We start from the raw sequence: 10925 nt of genomic DNA on the forward strand, positions 1-10925 counted from the left end.
ATATGTTTTAAAGGAAGTTTATTGACGAAGGCTAAAATATTGTCCGTATACAGGTATTTGTATTTTGTTGTGAAAAAATGGTTGGTTTTGTTCTTCATGATAACAACGATAATTTTAATTTTTTTAAGGTGATTCATACGATACCAACATAGGATTATTTTTGTATGACCTAACAAAAATTATTTTTTTTAACTTTTGAATTTTGATATCTTTTGAAAGAAAAATACTTTGGGGATATAATTTGACAAAAGTTGAAACAATTTATGGACAATTATTTGGAAAACAAACGAATATATTTTTTTCGCGATTAGAATTGAATTAAGTGACTTTAAGCATGGATCCTGTTTTGTATCTGTCCACAAATAGATAGCGCCAATTCAACATCCTTCTGCAGCTAATATGACAGTGACATACAGTGAATGATAAACCTTAAGCTTTTTGATGAAAGAAAAATAAACTTTAGTTCAGAAATTTAATTAAAAAAATCATATCATCCTGCCCTGTTTTAAATAGTTGATTTAATTTATTGTGATTAAAAGCTGCTAGTATGTGAAATATAATTGAAATTTTTTGATATGTATTTATGTCTGATTTGATTTGTCAACATAAGCAGTTTTCGTCTTTCTTGTGGTTGGTTTGGGCTTTAAGAATACCATGGAGGATACGGGTCCCGGATGAATTATAGTCCCCCTAGGTTTGTGCCATTGCTGAGGCAAACTTGTGCAGGGTGCCACTGCAGGTACCTGATTCAGTCCTCGACGTTAATAATGCGGAAAAGTGTATATCAATGCCATTGTATGAGCACATATTTAATTCGTATATCAAATTTTAAAAACCTGGGTTTTAATTTATTGTGGGGAATGGATGTGTATAAAAGTGTAAGTTTTTAGGGAAGCTCTAATCACTAACAAAAAATAATTTTTGGACATCTTGAAAAATATATCGTATAAAGGTGTACATATTGAGAGTATTAATATCACTTTTGTCATAGGATACCTGCCTTTATTCTGAAGGAAAAGTGTTCAAAGGCCATTGACTCTAAATGAAAAGAAATACTTTTGTTTATTTACATTGAGAAAAAGAAGGGAAATATCGCATTCATGATCAGTTCTTGGTTTAATATAATGCTAAGCATATTTTAGTTTATTACAAATTTTGCAATTTTAAAACTAATCAAACTAAATTAACTTAATGAAAACGTATTTTTGAAATAGTATTTTTACTGAGTCCTATCTCAATTCACACGAAAAGTAAGAAAAAATAGTAAAAATTGTAACTATTTCCCTACCAATTTATTCAAGATGTCAAACTTTCAGCACCGAGTTTGCGTTGTGAAACTAGACAAATGCCCTAATTCAGAGATAAAAGTGCTTTGTCTAAAAAAAATTGAAAGACAATAGCTAAGATTTGATAAAAGTTTCAGTGAGATTTTTTGTTCTGATTTTATGATAATCACAGATCTTACTCTATTTGAAATTTTTACTGTGTCGCACGCATAAAGACTGAATCGTTTACATTGTCAATGGAAATGTCATTGTGTCGGAACCGACGCATTACTAGCGCCCATGGAGTAACTTGTTTTTCAATGTAAAATTTACTGCATTTCTGTAGCAATATTATAAAAAATATTAATAATTTTCTAAAACAATCGGCATTTCAACTGCTACTGTAAAAGCACAAATATTCGTGGGGGATTAAATTTCGTTTATTTCGTTTTAAACAATATTCAACGAAATTAAATCCCACACAAAATTTCACATGACTATATATTGAATTAAGGGTTACTTTTAAAACAACGAAATTAAATGCTTACGAAACTAGTTTTGATGACGAAACGATGACATTCTATGCCCACGAAAATTTGTGCTTCTACAGTATATGGAGCTGTGATGAGTGAGAAAAATAAGACAATACTCACATTCACAGAACTCTTTCAATTAAGAAATAAATAACAAGTTTATAAACTTCAATGGGAATTGAAGTGGGTCGGTCACGTGATCAAATCCTGTGAAGGCCGACGGCCTTTTCAGAAGATTTGATCACGTACCGACCCACTTGAATTCCCATTGAAGTTTATAAACTTTTATTTATTACTTATATATACATTTGAGACACACAATTGAATATTTTCGAATTTAAATTATTGCACTAACCGTCCATCGTAGATTTTGAAAAATGAAGCAAGGTGTAAATCGGCTGGCATTGCGGTTACGCTTCGAATTCATTAGGCTAAGGAATCTATTTCGATGGTATTTTGTGAAAGGCTACTTGTGATCAGTAATAGTGAACAGATTGTTGTCTAGGAATATTTTTATTCGTAAAAAATGATAATCGATGCTGAAAAGACACAAGAAACACGTCCGAAGTTTGATGATAAAAAGTTGGAGGAATTTCGGTCGCCAGAAAGATGGATGGATCCGATGGATTTAGACACTTGTCCGAGCCAGTTAATTTGCCTTTTGATCAAAACATTCTACTGTTTCAGTAACTAAAGGCATACTTATCGTAAAACACTGATAAACACGGAGACACTGGCGACAGCTTTACAATGAACTACGAAAACGCCGAGGTGTTTGGCAGCTGTTTATTGCATGATTGCAATGATATTTTTCAACAGATTTACACATTTATGATCGTGAGTAAAATTTAAAGATAAAATAAAAGTTTATCATGAAAAATTAACTAAAGGTCTACCCAAAAAATAAGGATGAATGTTAGAGACTGTGCAGCTGACAAAAGTGAAGAAAAATATAAACAAATGCTAGGCTCCTAGATTTCTCTATTTACACAGGTTAAATCGATAGCCCGCAAACTGTATGAAATACTTGTTTACATTTTAAATAAAATAATTATCATTTTACTTGCTTATTTTGTTCATTTTTATACATGAAAAGCAAGGAGAGCAGGTCATTTTATAATTTATGTACCGGAAGATATTATTGCGCCGTGTGATAAGGTCACGTCTTGACCTCTGACCTCTGACAAAATTCATACAGACTTGAAGATATTTTCTCTGTGTATGTTTATATAATGGAGATATGTAAAGTTAGCTACTAGTAACTGGCTACTAGTAGCTGGCTACGACAAGTGGGTAAAGTTGGCTACTAGTAGCTGGCTACGAGAAGTAAGTAAAGTTAGCTACTAGTAACTGCTACTAGTAGCTGGCTACGACAAGAAAGTAAAGTTTGCTACTAGTAGCTGGCTACAACAAGTAAGTAAAGTTGGCTACTAGTAACTGGCTACTAGTAAATGACTTGAACCTTCTAGTACCTTTTGTGTAAAATTATGCAAATTTGGGATACAAATGTTGATATTCTTGAAGTTGCTGGATTTTTACACCGCTGATATCCACTGATATTGTTGATAAAAACAATATCTGAGTTTTTCCACATGATCTGGCACTGAAGTTACCAAGATATCTGTAGTAATAAACTCAGCTACTGGTACCTTTTGTGTATAATTATGCTATTTTGGGAGACAAATGTTGATATTCTTTAAGTAGCTGGAATTTTACATCACTGATATCAACTGATATTGCTGATAAAAACAATTTTTTTGTCATTCCAGATGATCTGGCACTAAAGTCACCAAGATATCGTTAGTAATAAACTCATCTACTAGTACCTTTTGTTTAAAATTATGCTATTTTGGGATACAAATGTTGATATTATTAAAGTAGCTGGATTTTTACACCGCTGATATCCACTGATATTGTTGATAAAAACTATATCTTTTGTTTTCCACATTATCTGGCACTAAAGTTACCAAGATATCGTTAGGAATAAACTCAGCTACTGGTACAGCTATTGGATCCCAAGTTTGCATAATTTCATACAACAGGTACCAGTAGCTGATTTTATTACTACAGATATCTCGGTAACTTCAGTGCCAGATCATGTGGAAAAGCTCAGGTATTGTTTTTATCAACAATATCAGTGGATATCAGCGGTCTAAAAATCCAGCTACTTCAAGAATATCAACATTTGTATCCCAAGTTTGCATACGTTTACACAAAAGGTACTAGAAGGTTCAAGTCATTTACTAGTAGCTAGTTACTAGTAGTCAACTTTACTTACTTATTGTAGCCAGCTACTAGTAGCCAGTTACTAGTAGCCAACTTTACTTACTTGTCGTAGCCAGCTACTAGTAGCAGTTACTAATAGCTAACTTTACTTACTTCTCGTAGCTAGCTACTAGTAGCCAACTTTACCCACTTGTCGTTGCCAGCTACTAGTAGCCAGTTACTAGTAGCTAAGTTTACATATCTATATAATGGAGAGATACCACAAATGTATTTATTTTGAAACAACTTTAAATTGAATTCAATTTAATAGAATGATGAATGTTTTCTTGTTTTCCTTTTTATCAACAAACAGCTTGTATGATTTAATGACAAATGGATTGGTACAAAGGAACCATTTCTATAAATACAGCAAAACTCGTTTAGTACGAAGACGGATATTGCGAATTTACGGATATAACGAAGTCATCTTGGATCCCCATCTATATAAATCTAATAAATTTCTTATACAAATGAAAAGAATTACGGATATAACAAAGTCATTTCATAGGTCCCAGTGACTTCGTTAAAACCGAGTTTTGCTGTAAATGTTTTTACATATATTAAACAAGATAATTAAGATAGATCCCCTGAGCTGCAAGACTGCTTTTGACCCTCCTTCTTTTAAAAAAAAATCAAGAATCCACCACTGCCAAAACAATACCACTGTTTCAATCTTTAATTTCTTTGTGCAAGAAGACAAAATTCCAAAAATAAAAGACTAAAAGGGATGCGTTTTTGTTTTCTTTTCAGAACCCTCTTTTTACACTGCACCCCGACCTAAGGATTAAGAAGAAAAAATTAAATCTTCTCTTCTCTATGTCAAATTTAAAATCTAAATACGAGTAATTGTTTTATTAGATCAAAATAGAGTCTTTAAAAAAATTCATGATTTTCTTTATTTGAGCACCAAAATCAATAATTTTTGTCCGTAAAAAGTACAAGTTCCTTATATCTAAGGTACTAACACAAACAAAAAAATGGATGCATGGATTGATATACTGTGGAATCATTTTAATTCGTGGGGGTCATTGTTCGTGACTAAGCAAACTTTTACCTGTTCGTGTGTACGTAATTTCGTGGGTTACTAGTAAATACCATGGTTCAATGAATCAATATGTTAAAGCTGACATGAACTCTTAAAAAGCTATCATTTTTCATCTTTGTACGACTTACTACATTCCTGTACGCCATATTTCTTCGATTCTACCATATTTAATTGAACATTTTTGGTCACCTGTACCTGATATATACTGAAAGGAAAAAGAAACGCACAAGAACATGATGTGGGAAAATTTTCTGACTATGTGACCGAGAATTATGAAAATTGGTCAGATGTTTAATTTGGTTACCTTGCACCAAAATCACTTGTCAAAACTACTCAACCATGAAATGTATGGCATCACGTAGGGGAAATGAAAAAAAGTCAAAAACACGTGCATGTTAATGATGATAATTTTGTAATAAAATTTTGTAGTACCATACTATGCATTAGACGTATAGACATCGTTTTTGCATATTTGCAGTCAGTATAAATTTCTTGCAATCGTGGTATGGCTGACGGAATCTACTGTGGGTTTAGTAATTGAATTCAATATTGCATAAGTGAATAAAAAGGCAAAAACATGCTGATGTACAGATTGTTTTCAACTTTTCAACAAAATAAAAGTGGTTTTTGGTTGTCTGTGAGTAAACTTAAAATGTTTCCAACCAACCTTGACGGTGACGTTGACGCTTACCAACGTCACAACAAGATAGGGCTTTTCATCACGCCACCTCGGTGATTGTCAAGGCATTATCACCGAAACTGATATTTATACAGCAGACAAACATACTCACTTTTTTCACCCTAAACCGACAGAAACTCTCTGCTCTAATTTGGGCCGCGAGCTTGGCCAGTTTACGTCGATTTTACTCTCAAACGCGCACATACGCGTCGTTTGCGTAATATTTGTTAGCATGTTTACACTGGAAAAATGTAGCTAATATTTGTCGATACTTTTTTACAAACATTAACAAGTACCAAACCTGCTGGGTTCTGTATATTCTATCCTAAATCGAAAATTCGCGGGATTCGATTGAGCGGGGGGATTTGTTGACTTTGGAATAATACAGCCAATTTCACCCATTAAGACTACCGTCGGAAGGGTTGACTAATAATGCTATGAAAAAAATAAATGCTATTGTGAACTCAATGCACAGGAAAATCAAGTTTGTTACTGATGCGAAAGGGAGATTATGAGAATTTTTAGTTTTATTTTTGGGGGTGTCGACATATTGATATCAATATCTCAAGAACTATCTCTCAAATTCGCACAAAATCTGGGTAACTTGTTGATTAAAGATGAATTAAAATGTATAATAAAAATGTTGAAAAACATATTTGAAATAATTGTTTTAATTTAACTCAAAAGTTTAATATGCGTTTCTTAACCCTTTCAGTATATATAACCTTGTACAATTGCTTTACTTGAGCTATTTCCTAGCCTGATTGTCGACATGTACACATCTCCGATAACAAAGTTTTTAGAAGTCCATAAACTGACCAAATACATGTTTGAAAAGTAAAAAATTCAACGAAAAATAGAACTATACCGAGAATTAATTTTTTTTATTTGAATGCATTTGCTGCAATATAGAAAATAAACGAAACACGGAATACATACATGTACACCAAACACCAATGCAGGTCGAGAAAACGCGTCAAATGCAGTGATAAAAACATTTACCTGAATACTGCTATCGTTACAGGGATGTGCACAAGTCGAAAGAATTATCCAATTTACTTTTATTGAAAAATGCATCTCAGAAGTCATGTAATTCATTGCTAACTCAACAGTAAAATATGCTTGGACACACGTGGCCCATGCCGATCATTATTTGGTCAGGGAAAATATCAAAGGTTGAAAGCTCAGTGGGGTTGATTGAAAAAAAAATGCAAGTAATTTTTTCAAAAATAAACACTACTCTTTTTATGATTAAGTACATTGTTTGACTTCATCAAATTTATAAGAAAGCATGCATTATTACTAATCACTCGCCTTTTTAAGATATTTTCCTGTGAAATGAGAGGCGGGGGTGTAATAAAACATGCATAACACTCTCATAAAAATAATGTAAGAAAAACGTCTGAAACAGATTGGATTTCTTTATGATCAATTATGATCAAATAAATACTGTGTATTGGCTTTATTAGACCTATTATAAATTGATTTAAAGTTATTTCTAATTGTATGCACTATGAAAGAAAAAGTGAGCAATTTCACATACCCCACGCTCCCCAAAAGTCGAAGTGCTGAAATTCCCAGGAAAAAATAAAGGAATCGTAATTTCCTTGTAATATGCACATCTATACACATTGTGTCCTAAATATCTGCAAAGTTTGACGAAAATGTGTGCAGCGGTTTATGAGGAGTTACGCTGACAAACTGCTCATCTCTATATATATTAAAAATATGGCCAAAATCTAAATGTAACAGTGCGGAAATTCCCGAAAAATAAAGAATTCGGAATTTCTTGGTGATCTGCAAATCTACACACACATTGTCTCCTATAAACATCTGCCAAGTTTGACAAAACTCTGTACAGTGGTTTATGAGAAGTTGAGCTGACCAAAAAAAAACAAAAACTGACTGACGGGTCAAAAACATTTATACCTCACGCGTGGAGTATAATAAACGAGTTTGATTCTGTGGTACAATGATAATGAAAATAGAATTTAATGTGAATTACATTTCTAGACATAAATAATTAATGATTATTAGAAAAAGCATATAGGAAGAGAGAGCAATCTCCACATTCTACAGGGTCTAAAATTAGCTTTTTAAAAATTCTCTAGTCTGCTGTCAAGGTTCAAGTTCGACACGTACGTTTGAGAGGGTATTCGAGGAAGTTCCCAATGTTCCCATTCCTGTGATGTATATTTCACGTTTATTATATCCCCCGCCTGAAAAGCAGGAGGGTATATAGTAATCGTTATGTCCGTCCGTCTGTCTGTTACGCTTTGGGGTACCCATCTCTTATCCGCAAATCCTCTTATACCACTTAGAGAATTTTAATGAAACTTTCACAAAATCTTACGTTTATTACATATTACCATTATGCACCTCCTATTTTACTTTTTGATCTGACGCGTATTTTGGGTTTAGCGACAACAGCAAAATATGGACTTTGCCATTATAACCATATGGGAGGCAGGGGTATCATTTAGTGAGCTCATTGCTCATTATACATGTACGTCTAGTTTCTCTTTCAGTTTGGGAGTTTTGGTTAATTTCTTGTCAAAAGTAAAATTATTATTCAATTTATGAAGTTTCGCGATCCCGCCTGAAAAAAATCCTTGATCTGTCCTAAAGCTTAATAAATGGTACAGCACAAAGTGCACAGGATTTTATACCTATCGTTGCCCTAACGGATGGTTACAGAGAGAGAGAGAGAGAGAGAGAGTTCAATATACAGAAAAAGCATTCAAGTGTAACGAGCCCATGCGGGTATGTATCGTTACAATGAGACAGGGTATACGGCTATAGTTGGTATGAAACAAGTCCTACATACATGTACATGTCAGCTTTAACAAAATGAATATTCGTGGGAATGTAAATTCGTGAGTAAGGGTGACCAACGAAATCCACGAACTTCGTCCCCCATGAACAATGATTCTACAGTATATTGTTTGACTTATTTTGATTTGAAATGACATAAATAATAAATCCCTAAAATTGGTGCCTGGATATAAAGCTTTGATTTGCTTTCTATATAAATCCATACAAACTTTTACACAATTTTGTAACCTTATATTTCTTGCAAAATCTTATACAATTCTCCCTCTTTATTTGGTAAAAAGTTTGTGTTATTTATCTTTAAAAATGAATTTCATTTTAGTTTTTTTTTTAAATTACCAATACCCATGCATGGATACCAATTCCGCTCCAGGACCTTTATTAGCAGACGTATTTTTGAAGTAATATGAAGCAGAATTTGTGCAAAAGCATGAAAAGAAGAAAACACTTGCTGTGGCCTTCAATTCGACATTTAGAAATATCTACGAAGTATTGTCAAGTAATAATTGTAATTTCCATTCTGATGTCGATACGATATATCCTGGTGAGCTTCAGATAAAGGATACCACAGAGTCTGACACAATCTCTCTTTTTTGATTTACCAGTTTTTTTCTTGTATCTTGAGTTAAACAACGTGCATTATTTCAGTGATATTTCGCTCAATCAAAATCCACGAGCTTGAGATAAAAGATACCACAGAGTCAGACATATCTGTTATCTTTTACATATTTTTACATTTTATTTAAAAAGACACTATGAAAAATACGATGACTTAATTTGTTTTATCGTGTACATTCTTTCTTATACAGCAATATACCAACATCACTTGCATAGAGTTTTTATATCTCAGTTGATCCAATACACAAGAGCATGTTCTACGTATGAAAAATTTCTACAACGAGATTAATTATTGAAAATAAAACAAGTTTATGAAACAAGAATTTAAGCAATCTCGTTTAAAGTCATCATTTTGTAAGTTCTATGGTAGATACAATGACCTTGTCAGCAAATACAATTTATCATTGAATCAAATACTGACTGACGTTAGTCCGTTATATATACAATGAATTGACGACGGACTTTCCCGTTATTTCTTGATCATGACATGACAAAGAGCACACGACGGATGTGACTGTTCACTTTTCTATGGCATATGATCGTACATCTAATAGTTTGTACGTCCGTGATACGTCTGCTCCTATTTGGTATTGTTTTATGGACTTTTGAATTGAATAATGTTCGTTATCTCCATATGCGTCACTCAAATTCGCCGCTTTATTTTCTCAACGTAAAAAAAGAGATTTCACCAGTGTAAAGAAGTTCTTTAAAATAATACACCTATATCTTGAACTTGTGAAAAAGAAACACCAAGAGAACGGGAATACCTTGCGTGCTAAAAATATTCACCTCAGGTGTCAATGGGGAAAACGTAGGAGGCCATGTTTTCGAATACTGCATCGTGTCCAGGCAATAGAAATGATTGGGAAAATCAAGGCCGGTACCGGAATTGCTCTCCAATGAATAAAATCTATCATTGTCTTTTTGATAGTTATGGAACTCTAGGAGAAATATGCGTCAAAGGACCCCCTGCACAGGTTCAAAAAAGTAAGACATCTAAAACGAAAGTATGTTTACCACATTCAGTGCCTTCATTTATTTGCTAATTATTGAAAGAAAAGCTTTTCATTAATATAAAAAATAGCAGGAAATTTATTGTTAAACAATTATGAGAGACTGATCTGATAAATATTTATTTGATTGACTTTAACAGCCAAGCTCTATGTTAAACATGATGACTTTCTATGTCTTTAAATGTAAAACAAGAACAAAAACGTCGATTGATTTTTTTTTTATCTTTTAAGACTTTTCAAAACATTGTTTCCTATTGAAAAATTACTCTTATACACTCATTTTTTGCAGATTAAAGAAATTATACAAAAAAAATTATCTGGTTTTTTTACTACTTCATAGTTTTAATTTAAAATTGCATTTTTGTAATCTTGAATAAATAAAAAATAATTTTCTTCCAAGATCACTGTCCCCAGTACAATCACATGGCCAGAGATGTAACTACAGTTCCTTGTAATAAGTCATTTGGCTGCCCAGATGAACCATTCTCTTCCAATGAGGTATATAAATGTAAGTATCAACAAACATTCCATCGACATTTAATTACAGTATTAGAAAAAGCGTAATGAATTAAAATCTTTCAACTTATTCAGAAAAGCTTAAGGTTCATAAACCCTCTGCTCATTTCTATGAATTTTTTTTAGCTATTATGATTTTCCAAAGGAAACGTATATGCT

This window comes from Saccostrea cucullata, unplaced genomic scaffold (genome assembly GCF_032062105.1).
Source record: "Saccostrea cucullata isolate Sc308-1 unplaced genomic scaffold, CSIRO_AGI_Scuc_v1 ctg3584, whole genome shotgun sequence".
Lineage (NCBI taxonomy): Eukaryota > Metazoa > Mollusca > Bivalvia > Ostreida > Ostreidae > Saccostrea > Saccostrea cuccullata.